The following is a 14,694-nucleotide window of genomic DNA, read 5'->3' as shown; positions in this document are numbered from 1 at the left end:
TAATAGTATCGTAATATGCGTACCGTAAATACATTGACAATCGTCACCATTCAGACTCGGAGGACATCAGAAAGCCCATCTTCAGTGTTGTAATACAGTTCCACGAGACCATGCACTTTTTGAGTTGTTCTTGTCTTTATACGTCTTTTGCGATTGGCGAGTGCGATTATCGTACATCTACCATTAGCCACCTCTAATGCTAACACTCACTTTCTCTGATCACTAGTTGTGTAATTATTGTCGATAGAACTAGTGTTGTGTCCGTCTACTATTGATAAACCTGGTATCACATCCTGTACAAACAATTCGTGTTTACTATAATAATGTATATATAAAAGGACGGATTATTCAAATTTGAAACTAAATATTTAAATCATATTAACACATGTGTTATCGTAAGCATCGCACGTGTGTGAACACCGTCATCTATCCGTTATTATCGTGCAACATGGACACACACATCATGTCAGGGACGTTTGGTTGCTATGAGCTGATCGGATAATGATTTTGGTGAGAAGAGAAGTAAAGTGATGGTTGATACCCCTCTTGCCGGGTACTATGACGTCATGACATTGAAATATACTGCTATGGTACAAGCAGCACTCATCATGCAATGCTTTAATGATCAAGATTCTTCAAGTGCATATTTACCGCGCCGTTGAAACTTAAATACGCTTGGTTTACCTGGAATGACTTATATTTCCTGAAAACTAAACTAAAATAAATGGTCGTCTCAATTAATACTGTTCATATCACACGTTCATGTCGGCGTGTTACAGTGTTCGACGCTACGCAACAGTCGATCTGTTGATATAAAACTAAGCCTACTGGTCGGTAATACGCATCTACCAAAAATGATGCGGTTTGTCAAAATTAATATAATGAATTCGCCGGTCAATCCATATCCAATACAACGCCTAATATGATGTATGCTGTGCTTTACAGTTTAGTCAACATGAGTTTCCCATCAAGCTGTGTTATAAACTGGAAAAGATTATCATCTGAGTTAATAAATCCCCAGTAATTATTACAAGATAAGTCATGATGTTATAATCTCTAATATACCTCTCCGTGTCATAGCAACAGCAATATATGATACATAATAGTTGGGTAAAAAATTTGAACTATACTTTTTTCTCTAAGGTGACGCCTTTGTAACACAACTTGAAATAAAACAAAAATATCATGTATGAAATCGAACTTATTGTCCATATAGAATTCTTTCTTCATACACACATTACATTGATGCGGATTTGTTCATGGTTACAATTGCCCACTGAGGGTACCGTGACAATTGAATCATTGTGTTGTTATGACGATGGCTATTTTAGACTGTAACGGCAGTCGCGAACAGAGTCAGACTTTGCTCTGCTAGTACAATAATCGCCGTTGCGACAGCTTTCTTATACACGTGAATATAACGCAATCAAACATGTGGCCTTTGTTAAATTAGCTATTTTCTTACAGAACTCGCCCCTACGGCACCCGTTTACACTTGTACTTATTTAAAGAACAAACGCACATATTCACAGTAACAAAGAACTTTTATTTCAGTTCGTAACTTTGCCAGTTGATTTGTGGGTTATATTGATTCCAAATGTGACATTTATTTTGGTTGTACGTCCATTATTTCTTGGAGTCTTTTCCAATCGAGCCATCGTAAAGTAAGTACCACACATGTGGTTCAAACTGGCGACCACGATCCAAAAGTAGCTTCACGCGTACGTCTCTGTACGACTTACGATCGTTAAAATAGCAAGTGTGCAGCCTGGAGTTTTAATTTTAATTTGTTTTGATAATTGTGCATGATTAATATTATTTGACTTGCGATACATGTTACTAATAATAGTTCTTCTTGATGTATAAGCAAACCATGTGTCTATAGTGAGTACATTTCTCGTTTATGCGTTTGGAATTTTTACTATTCACCATGTATACATGGTGTGTACATTTCTATTATTTGCAATATTTGAAGCAAGCTTTGTTGTTAAACATTTAGAGGTGTGTTATGTAATTACGTTGACGCGGTATTAGTGCCGTCTATATTATTTACATAACATTAAGTCAGGTAGACAGTTTATCTTTTGTTTATTAATTGCTTCACTTGAAATTGTGCATATTACCTGACTGAATGTGGATCAGTCTCATTGAACGCATAAATCACACAATATAGTATTTAAGACAAAGGTGAGTGAATGTATTCTGTATACCCTTTTATTTATATCAAACGATCGCGATAATATGTGTTATATATTCTTCCCGAGCTGCAGAATGAAATCTGACAATATGACAATATAGTTGTCTTTTGTATAAAGTGCCAATGCGACCTTTTTTCATTCATGACTGCATCGTGATACCAGTTCTTGCTGGTTTTGAAATTAGTACTTTTACCTTACCTCAAAGTAAATGAATATGTTTGTGTTGTGTATGTATTCATTTCTACCGCAACAATGGTTGTGCATTAATGTGTAATTAATCGTTAAGTGTGTAATGGAAAGCGTATCGCCAAGGTGATAAGTAGATAAGTACAGTAATACATGTACAACTAGAACAAATAAATAATGTTGAGTTTAATATGTGAGCTGGATACGATATTGATATAGCATGGTGTAGTTGTGTAGTCAAGTGGTAACGTGATGTCTTAAAAATGTAATTACAGTTCTCTATATTGATGTACACATTGTGATGAACGGCAAGAATCCGAACATTTAATGAGTGAAATTGATATACTCTACCCACGTCTCGAATCAATAGAGACGAAATCATCGAACAGCTGTTTGCAAAATTGTTGTTTATTTTGACTCCATTAGATTAAGCAAATACATTGGCAATGGTCACCACTCAGACTCGGTTGACAGCATATACGTCTTTTGCGATTGGCAAGTGCGATTTTCGTTCATCTAGCATTGGAAGTTTTGCACGCTTCACATCGGTCACCCTGGTAACATGTCTGATACAAACAATACGTGTTTACTAAGATAAAAGAAACTAGATATTTAAATCAGATCAACATATGTAGTATCAACAATGTATATAACGCATGTGTGTGTACACTGTCATTTATCCATTATTCATAGTGTAAAATGGGCACACATACCATGTCAGGGGAGTTTGGTCGTTGTGAGCTGATCGGACAATGGTGTTTGGTGAAGAGAAGAAAGGTTATGGTAGATATGACGTCATGACTTTCAAATATACGGCCATGGCAAAAGAAGCACTCACCATGCAATACCTTAACGATCGAGAGTCTTCATGTACATATTTACCGCACCTGATGTCTCTCAAATATGCCCAGTTTACCTGGAATGACTTGTATTTTCGAGTGGTGATTGGTCAAAGAAATCAGAATGCAATACATTGGCGACGACCTATATATATGCTATTGCCAGAAACGCCACATGTTCGACATTACCATCTTACTGAAACAGATGATGCAAGGAATTATTTTTCTGAGAGCCCACAGTGTGATCGACATGGACATATGCATGCAGAACATAACCTATCACCGTCAATCGTGCCACTTTAAGTTGATATACTTTGGTTCTTCTGAGTTATCGTTGGACAATGTCACTAGGAAAATGCGATTCCAGCCGATGACAATCGATCCCTGGTGGAAAATCAATTGCCAACACGTACTTGTGAAGGCGGATTTGAAGGTATTAAACAGTATATAGTTGATAACATTCTTTTTGAACTGATTAATGCAAATCCTATTCAAAATTTCGTCACTGCAAATCTTCAATCTAAATGATCATCATATTGTGATTTGTGGATAGTAATATCAAGAGGTCAGGGGCAGAGATACAGCTACATAACTGATTGTTATTCTGTAGGTTGTTTCGCTGCTCATCTGGTATCATTTTCATTACAAATCAAATGGAGTTACGTCACTTTATATTATAAACAACTTGTTGGAGAACAGATGAAAACAAAGCCAGCAGAATCAAAGCCACCATGCAAAGTTTATGCCAGTCCAATGTTAGACTGCGTGGTTGACTGGCATTTGACGTGGGAGTATTGTGGTCAACTACTATAAATAATAACAAGTCATTTTTAGATGTAATGACTAGCTCACAACATGAACCACTTTTAGATACATACAACGATATATATAGTGAAGAAACAATACACGTTTGGAAAGGATTGTTGCACCCACTGAAAGAGCTACGTATTCAGTGACATTACTGTATCTCAACACAGTAAATCAAAATGTCCTTTGAGACATAGCGTTGTATGCATTAGCACAACACAACACAACACAACGGAATGTGACGACTTCCTCAGTTATGTTCTCATGGGTTATTATAATAAAAGAAATCAGCACATCGAACTAGGGTCTATGTTTAAAAAGCATGCAATATCACACCCCATGCTAGGAGCAGTACTTGTGATTGATTGGTTCAGTATGTTACCTTCTCATCGCAGAACACAATTCCCAGTCTACTTTTTGAAACAATAGGTTATTGCTGTCAACGAGAAATCTAATCACATCCACTCACAGTCCAATATAGAACTTTTGTTTTTAATTGCTATTGTGCCAGGCGACAGTTCCGGACATTGAGTCACTGTTGTCGCTCATGACTTTTTTTTGTGAGTGCAAATTGCAAGTGATAGTGCTGACACATAGTGCTTTTTGCCACAGACGTCATATTCATGTTTGGGACCTCAACCAGGATTCCCCCAAAGTCGCATTCGTCAGTGAATGAGTCTGTGTCACACTCACCCAGCGTAGGGGTCGATCCTTTTTGATGTTCTGCCCAAGGTAGGATTTGAACTTGGGTCTACTGATCATGAGTCTGATGCGACACCCACTATGCTACATAGTGATATAAAACTTGGTGAAGATAAGTGGCAGCCATTTCATCGTTCTCAACTACGAAGAAGAGACGCTAATAAATAGATGACTGTATACTCTCTCATCCGACTGTTACCATGTATTACAGATGCCGCAATTTCATTGATATTGTTTTAACGATTTGAGAATTTGTCAAATTTACTAATTCACATCAAGTGTCATGAATATTGTATTAAGAATCGTACATTTGCCTTCATGTTTATGTCTCGTCGTACTTGAATATGTGGCGAATAATACATACATGAACTTCATTGGTTTAAATTGGTATCATGATGAACTTTACATTACTTTGTGCTTGCAACTGGTTATTGATATAACTGGATTATATGTAGACCAATTCACCACTGAGGAGCTCGTTGCCTGCCACGATGTTAGTCTTATTTTATGTATTGTAATTCATTTTTTGCACGATTCTTTTCCACAGGAAGCTTGATAGGAATCACTTTGAATCCAAGTGCTCGAACAAAGTTCTTTCTTATTGCACCCGAACTGGCACGTCTTGCTAGAGAAGCTGAAGATATGGCTGGCTATGCCTCAAATACCAATCTGAGTCACCATACTACTTCAGCTCTAGCTGGAAGAAGACAATCAATGATCATTACTGCACTGGCTCAAACTATCAAGAGATTCACCAATCCATTTACTGAAGACAGTGAAGACCTCTACAACTTGGTGACAAAGGCAATTATGCCAGAAAAGGTCACCCTTGATCTCTGCACTCAAAGTCAAATTGGCAGCAAGCTTCTTGATGAATTTGTGAGCAACCGCATCAAGACAAATAAGATCAATATATGGGCTCCAATGAAGAAGTGTAAACTCCAGACATGGAAAAGCACAGGAAAACAGGTGAAGCTCAAGGTAAATGAGAAGTTGGTAGAGCTTAAAGAGGACAGGAGTCTCTTTGCTCGCTTGCTGATAGTGGCCAAGTCAAGACCAAATATCAACTTAGAGAAAGCTGTTGGTAAACATGAACTGTCAGTTGTACCAAGATCCATGTTTGCTGCTGATGGACAGATGCTACATTGTTCAGCAAAGAGCAACCTCATGTCTATCATTGTCAGTCTGCTTCAAGAGAGTAATGTTGAAACTGAAGCAGGTGATCTGGATTTGGCTAGGGAGGGCACTTATCGAGTTGCCTTCATTGATGGAATGGCAGAAGTGCAAGCACTGTCCAAACCTGACCATATCAAGAGCTGCTCAGACCTAGGTGACCACTTTTTCTCTCATATTCAAGCAAAGTACAGCTCCATGGATGAAATACGCATTATTTTTGATCGGTACAATGTCCAACATTCACTGAAGATGACAACTCGGAGCAGGAGACAAGGGACTCAAGTTCCAGTAGCCTATCACATAACTGACACCACTAACATAGCTAAAGTGTCAATGAAGAAGTTACTATCACACCAGCAGACTAAAATGGAGCTGACTGGTTATCTAGGTGAGAAGATACTGGAGTATGCTTCAGCAAATAAAGACCGTGTTTTTGTTGCTTGGGGGACACAATGCAGGGCAACATTCACAGATAAGAGCTACATAAGCAGTGATCAAGAAGAGGCTGACACAAAGCTTATCCTGCATGCTGCTGATGCATCTACATGTGGTGCAACACGCATTGATATCTGCTCCCCAGACACAGATGTCTTCTTCCTAGCTATACGTCGATATCCTGATTTGTGCAAAAACACAAACTTTGTTACTGGACCACGGAAGAACTGCCGAACAATCAAGCTCGGTCAGATATATAATGTACTTGGTCCATCAAGAGCAGCAGCACTGCCAGGTCTCCATGCTCTGAGTGGCAGTGATAATACTGGTAGCTTCATTGGAAAGGGGAAACAAAGTTTTTGGAAAGCATTTGAAGCTGCAAGTGATGCTACTGTTTCCGCACTGGCCTCCCTTGGTACAACCACAGGACTCAGTGACAACACCTACTCAGCAATTGAAGAATTTATCTGCAAAGTATATGTCCAGCAAACACCCATCTCAAAAGTTGAGCAGCTGAGATGGTGGATGTTCAAAAAGAAGCAAGCAGAATCAGAAAAGCTACCACCCACTCCAGCAGCACTACATCAAGCAATTCTGCGCTGCCACCATCAGTCTATTGTTTGGAACCAGGATACAGTTGCATGCCCAGATATCCCATCTCCAGAAGATTATGGATGGAAACACAATGAAGGAGGGTGGACACCCGTCATGACAACTGAGCTCCCAGCACCCCAGTCAGTGGTTGCAAGACACAATGTCACTCAGGAAGATGTTCTTGCCAGAAAGCAGGGCTCTACTGTACTGATCTTTGCTCATGTACAGATGAAGAACAGCCATGTGAGAATATAGGAGATGACGACGATGACGAGGAAGACGAAGAAGCGGAGGAAGAATCTGATGAAGATCAATTTTAATAAAAGTCATTATGGTCAACTAAATACACCCTAAGAGTTATTGATTGAACGAAAGTTGCATTCGGCAACCTATATGTGGAAGTATCTTATGAACAAGTCTATGGAATCCACTCATAAAACAAAACTGACTTTGACAGACGTTGTTGGTAAAACAATTTAGCACAGTGGAGAAAAATATACGGTAATCATCTATAACAGGTATAACCCATGTTTACATTGCATAATAGCTGATATTATTTAATTTGTTGAATTTCGTTAAAGTCATCGCCTAGTACAATATTGTTGTTTTTGTTATATCTATTAAAAAATTATATAACACTTATCATGCTTGTCAACATGTGTTTTTATATTGTCTACGGTCCCATTGGCCCATCTAAAGTGGTGGGAGTATTTCACCACAAAAGTCCCACGGACTCACACATGCTCCCTGACTATTATATCTCAAGAACCAATTATCAGATTTTAATGAAACTTGGTACATAGATGCTCTGAGATAATACTCAGGCCTAAATATTTGTTGTTGGTTGAAATCTGTGCATATTAATTACATATTTTGCATATTAAGTAGTAGTACGATTTTAAGTAGTTTCATTTGTTTCTCATGTAATATTAAACAGATTTCAATGAAACTTGGTACACACTCTAGGATAATGCTCAGACCAGATTAACTTTGGTTGAAATGAAATCTAATTTACATATTTATTTGCCAATTTTAAGCATTTTCACTTTTTTTATATACCATTAAACTGATTTTAATGAAACTTAGTATATAGATGCTTTGGGATAATGCTCAGTACTGATTGGTTTTGGTTTAATCCTGTGCATATTAATTACCTAACTTGCATAATAATTAGTCAGTGTAAAGCATTTTCCCTTTTTCTCAAGAACCAATAAAAAAATTTCGATAAAACTTTATACATAAATGCTTTGGAATAATGCACAATTTTCATCAGTTTTTGCATGAATTTCAAGCATATTAATGACCTAATTTTGCATATTAATTAGCCAATTTTAAAAAAATTAAACATTTTCACTTGTTGTTCACAAGTACCATTCAACTAATTTGAATGAAGCATGGTATATACATGTTCTTGGATAATGCACAAACCTGATTAGTTTAGCTGATAATTTAACCAATATTAAACTTTTTCACCGATGTCTCAAGCACTCATCAGATTCAATGAAACTTGGTAACTACACACGAAGATGCTTAGGAACAAGCCGTATGCATCTTCAATTTAGGGTTAAATTTTGTGCTTACTAATTACTTAATTTGCATAAAATAACACATTTATAGGTGCTCTATGGATAGCTTGGATACCACTGATCGCATTTTAATGACACTAAGTACATATATATATATTGAGATAATCAACAGTTCTGATTAATTCCGGGTCGAAATCTATGCATACTATGCTGGGTATATAGATATGAAGATATTACTTCTTTTCCCAACTGTTCACAGATTTATTGTCTAGGTCGTATAGTTTAAAATAGTTTAAATATATCATACGTAATTAAAATTGATGGATTGATTATGAATTAAAAACTGAAAAAAATCAGTCAATTATTCATTATGGCCGTCTCATGGTGTCCTGTGTATGTTCTATTGTAAAATGATGCACACTTTTATGTTTTAATAATACAGTGTTAAATATGCATTATATGCTCATGTTATAATGGTCAATATGTATTGTGATTTACATCACCACCAGGTTATAATTGCTCATCGACTGATTGGGCGTTTACTTTTATCTTGCTATTGTTATCCAAACATATGTATTGTATGATTGGTATATAGGAGTGAAGATATAATTTTTATTTTCCCACTGGTTGGACAAAACATATGCATGTTATAAAATGCGATTGCTTGCTTCCTTTCTTCTTTCCTTGACTGATTGATTGATTGTTTGTTTTTAGAGTTTCGAGCATAAGATAAAGCATACTGGGAGGTATTAAATATCTACTACAGTTAATAGTTTGCCGCGCAGTGGAGGTCGATGCGTGGCGTACTGTCTGAGTGCATACTCTTGGGTATTCACGTAATTATTATACATCTGTTCCTTCCAAGGATACACCATGGGAATGCCGAAATCCAAAATGTTTAGAACAGAATCAGTGAACTTCTTTGTGTGGAATTCGGTCAAACTCTGGTTGCAGCCATGTTTGTTTTCATTATTAGAGGACGCTTACGCGTGTAATCATTCCATAATTGGAATTCGCATTTCCGAATATGGTAGAATGAAAATACCCCGTAAAATACCGCAACATTACGGCACGCTGTAAGTTATGGCGTTACGGTGATAGATATACAATAATAACTATAATTCCTACTCTTTTATGATTATTTCAGGGTAAATTCTACTCTCAATATTGAAAAATGATACAAGTTGCATGGAATCATATCCAACACAACGCGTCATAAGATATACGTCATGCTTTAAATAGAATTTAATTAATATAGGTAAAGGTGCTCATATGAATGTAAGTTCCATCAAATGTTTCGGGTAGGTCTTCTTACGCAGTACTTCTGGAAGCCGGAAACGCCCTCTCTTTGGCCAAAACATGCCCCCCCTCTCCGAGTTCAATGTTGTTTAGCTCGCAGTGCAGTGAAGCTTTTCGTGGTTGAAAACTTATGTAATTAATAAAATAAACTAATACTATCACTGTCGGTCGTTAATTTAGTAATTCTAAAATTATATCCCATTGTATTGTGTTCGCGTTGTTAGTGTCCGTTCCGGTCACAGATTTCCTCCTTTCTCTGTAATCTGTATAATTGGTTTTTGCTTGGGCCTATCTGATATAAATTCCCCTCAAGCTGTGTCGAAAACAAGAAGGAATTATCGCTTAAGCGAATAAGTCTCCACATGAAACAGTCATCGTAGGTAATTATTACATGATAAGTCTTACAATAATCTATAATCCCGTCGTATCATAGCAGCGGCAGTGACACATGACGGCTGGCAAAAAAAAGAAATGTATTTTTCTCTCTAAACTGACGCCCTGTACTCACCATGGCAACAAATAAATATGAAATAGAACACAAATATTAGATATGAAATCAAACACATCGTATATATAGTACCTATTTATCTAGTATGGCATATAGTAGTATTGAATTCATTCTTTATACACAAACTACTTCGATGACTTCATGTTTGTAATTGCCAACACTGAAGCCACTGTGATAATCGTTGAATCATTGGGTCGTTATTGCTAATATATTAGTGGTTATTTTAGACAGTAACGGCAATCGTCATTAGAATTAGATTACGCTCGTCTACCAATATAATCGCTAATTGTTAAATTAGCCAGTTTGTTACAGAACCCGTTCCTTCGGCACCCGGCTATGTATGCTCTTATCTGCGCATGCTTTCAAGAGGTCAGCAAAATTAGCCCGTGCCAGGAAAGCGTGTGTGAACGTTTAGCACTGGCAAGGAAACGCTAAGTACGAAATAAATCCGTTTTTAAGGCCCGGTTCAGATCCAAGCACTTTGCTTGGGTAATCGCCCAAAATGCTATTCTATTCAATGTTCGTTTGAAGATTTCCTATTCATTTCGGTATGTCATTTCCGAAATGAAAATTAACGCAAACACATCTAGAGACATTGTTCTCGGGAAAAATGAGCTGACAGTGAGAATCTGTACCACCATGAAATTAATTGTGTTAAATTTATTGATTTGTTTCTAAAAGTAAAGCGTTAGTTCCAACGCGTACAGATACCGCTATTGAATGGTGTAAGTATAATTTAGCAGTTAAAATGATGACATTGAAATGACATGTGAGGACCATAGGAAACATGAAACTCATAAACACTGGGTAGAAATCGTGTAATATGTACGAATCATCAACGACACTATTCAACATTGCACTACCTACTGCAACTCATTGAATCAAAAGATGGAAATATTGAATTTAAATTCACATCGCCTTTGACTACAAGGCTGTTGAGGTATTTACGGCGTTCCAGCTGATGGGACGAATATCACTAATAAAAGCCTTGAGGTCACACATATAACTACCCCATTCATTTGCCACATTTTCAACGCCAAAATAATCCATAGACCCGCAATTAATGAGAAATTGAGACAAACCTTCACAATTATGAAAAACGTTTCGATAGGCTGTCACATGTTTCACCATTGTGACATACATGTGGGAGGGAGAAACGGCTCTTGGCTCAACAGCCGAATCACGTGACCGCGTGTATGTCTCAATCAGAGCAAATGATCATTTTTTGTTTGCCAATTTTCAATATGGGTAAACGTTTTTTGACTGTTCTGCGCTGAGTTGCACACAATGTCATGATGATGAATGTTATGTAAACATAATCTACGTTGTTTTATTTGGAAACTATTGATTGCCCACCTTTCTGCTGTAGGGGCACCTGACTGTAATGATTATTGACTTTGGTATGTACATGCTACAAATGCAATTTTCATATACAAATAGTTAAGTATTTTTAAAAGAATAGTCACGTTACGGACTTGTTATGGTTGCAAACATGCACACGGTGTTACAACTAAAATTTCAGATTGGAGATATAAAACATCAACAATTTCTTAGATGATGCGCTCTTAATTTCAGATCATTTGGAGAAGTGGTTCAGAAATCTCTTGTAATTTTTTGAAATGTAATTTTTTGTGAAAAAAGGACACAGATGGAATATAATTTTTGTTCGCGATATTGGTAGTACATATGTTAATGATGCTACAACACAAATTTCAGAGCGTCCTGAAACCACGTAAGATAGAGTGCATTCCGATTGCCTTCAACCAATATGGCCATCAAACCATGTGACACATTACAATTTTGACAATTTGCTAATCAAACTTCATTTTTTTCAAACATGTTCACGATGTATAGTGAACGACGAAAAAAGGGCTGAAGAGATATATTTTAGCACAGCAAACACCTACTAAACCTTTCATTAACTACCACCCCACCACTGTTTTAACAATTTCGTCGGTTAAGTTTGAGCCATATTATATGAAATCTTAACATTCTGTTCTGTGATTATTTGTGTAAGTTCGTCACTTTTATTCCTTATGGTAAATGTTTACCAAGACGTCTCAAATCTACTCTAATTTCTCAACAAGCTGTAGTAATCTCTAATATGACCTGCCGTGTCATAGCAACGGCAGTAAAACTACATAATAGTTGGATTTTAAATCCTATTTCAATATTTTTTCTAAAGCTGACATCTTGTGTTGATCGTTCGCGATGAGCAATCTGTAACAAAATAATTACAGTGTACGAATACATTATTTAATTTGAGACAGAAATATATGGATGTGCCAAAATATTATAGAAAGTGTGCTGCCTGGAGACAGTCAATCAGCACATTGCAAATGAGTTTATACCTTTTGCTCATTAGAAAATTACAATTTCGGAAAATTGTTAAGTAATACGTCTCAACTCACATGTCTAACTATTCCTGATAATACTGAAATCCTTAGCTTAGTTTACACTCATTTAAACTATACATAGTAAAATCACGTTTTTTTTGCTGGCACAGCGTATTTTCGGATCGATTAATTTACATATGTCAGAAACAATAAATAGTTCATTATCAAAATAATAAACTTATGCGAATTATCAATGAAGACAATTTCACACAAAGTCTGATTTAATTTGTAAAAGACAGCATCTTAATAGTCAGTGCAAGGTAAAAATTATATTATGAGGTCAGACAGGGATGTGACACAGCTGTGTAGGATGACTGACAGAATTAACGTACTCTATAACGATAACGATACATCGAACATTTGAACACTGTGTCCTTTAAATCAATATATGAAGGGTTGCCAACTGCAGTTTATTTCAATCAACCTCAATCTCATGCGAAAGGGAATTTACTTAACTCCAGTGTAATAATTTGTTGTTATAATTAATATTGGATCGCGCTTTTAAGATGGTAAAATGTAGTGATATTTATTATTAACCCGGATGAGGTAATTTTTCAGTTTTAGTAATTCTGAGAAGAGAATTTTTTATACCACTGTATAGTGAAGTTTACCGAATCATGAACGATTTAGTGACAATAGGCTACAGAACAGTCACTCCTCAAGTAAACAAAAATAAGACTTTGCAACAGGTATTTAAAACAAAGTAATTATGGGGCAGACGGTACTGTACTTTAGTTTTTCTGACGCTTTCATTCAATTATTAGTCTTAAAACAGAAAATGTCGTACTCAATAACACACTTTGAGACCGCCTTGTAACCAAGTGCCTTCCTCACAACTTAAAAGCTTTCCCCTGCGATGTTAAAATATATCATTTTATGTTTAATTATTTTCCAATCTATTTAATGTATAATTTACTATGAAATTAAAGTTACCATGTTTAATGGCTCAAGTCACCATAGTCCTCCACTGTGCCAAGCTAGTCAGAAAAAACAGGAATACTGCTGCACGAGCTCTTTGTAGTAGACATCCAATGCTTGGATACGTGTATAGTTGTACGGCGTTAGTTGACAGCAGCATGCCAAACAATGGGTTTCTTCTCGATAACAGCAATGTTCTATATGTGAATAATATTTGTCATCGACATCTCCCCGTGTGGTGGAGAGTGTTAATACACTACATGCCTGTGCTGTAGACGGAATCACCAATGATCAATCAACAGTATTCAGCTTACATCGCAACGAGCAACAAGTTCACAGCACCCACACAGTAACATGTATAGTAAATGTGGAGCACACTATTCATTATTTAAATCACTCCATCACGTGGTGTTTCGACATTAATACCGATTGTCTCTCTGATAGACGATGGAAATGCAGCTGAACGCCCGGGAACTGAATGCCATAATGTAATATTCTAATCCGAGGCGGATAGGAGCAAAATAAAATCCACGCGACATGACAGACAAACTAGTTACATTTTCGTTATGTGCCCATCAGAAAATAAAGTAATGGCATAACTATGAAAAGTGTGTTATATGTGATAGATCGTTTTAAAGTGTTATATTCCACAATTACGCATGAGTGAAACGATTAATATACCTTGTCATAGAATTGCTTCATGATCAGCACCAATACTCATTTTTTGACTGATCAACAAAGATGATGACGCTGTTTTATTGTTTTGTTTTGTTTGACGTTTCGTCATGACTATTTACCAAGCTTTCATATAGGACAAGCAAAAATATTGTAGGAGCCATGAAGGGAATGCTCAGTCCGAATAATACAAACACGATCATAATAGTTGTCATGGGCAGTTTAATTTAGTGGCGTGGTAGCTTAATTTCATTCAATTTCCAGTGGTGTTTTGTGATGCAATTTATCATTGTATCCCACAAACCTAGCCATGGTCGTATATCACGGACACCCTTTTGTTACAATCTCAGAGGTGTCAGTTCTTCAATGTCTAACATATGATTGCGAATTTGAAAGTGCGGTCATAATACTAGTAGATATTATATCAACACGATA

The sequence above is a fragment of the Saccoglossus kowalevskii genome, chromosome 12 (genome assembly GCF_978046115.1).
Source record: "Saccoglossus kowalevskii chromosome 12, keSacKowa6.1, whole genome shotgun sequence".
NCBI lineage: Eukaryota > Metazoa > Hemichordata > Enteropneusta > Harrimaniidae > Saccoglossus > Saccoglossus kowalevskii.
The sequence above is the reverse complement of the archived record's forward strand: the minus strand, read 5'-3'. Positions refer to the sequence as shown.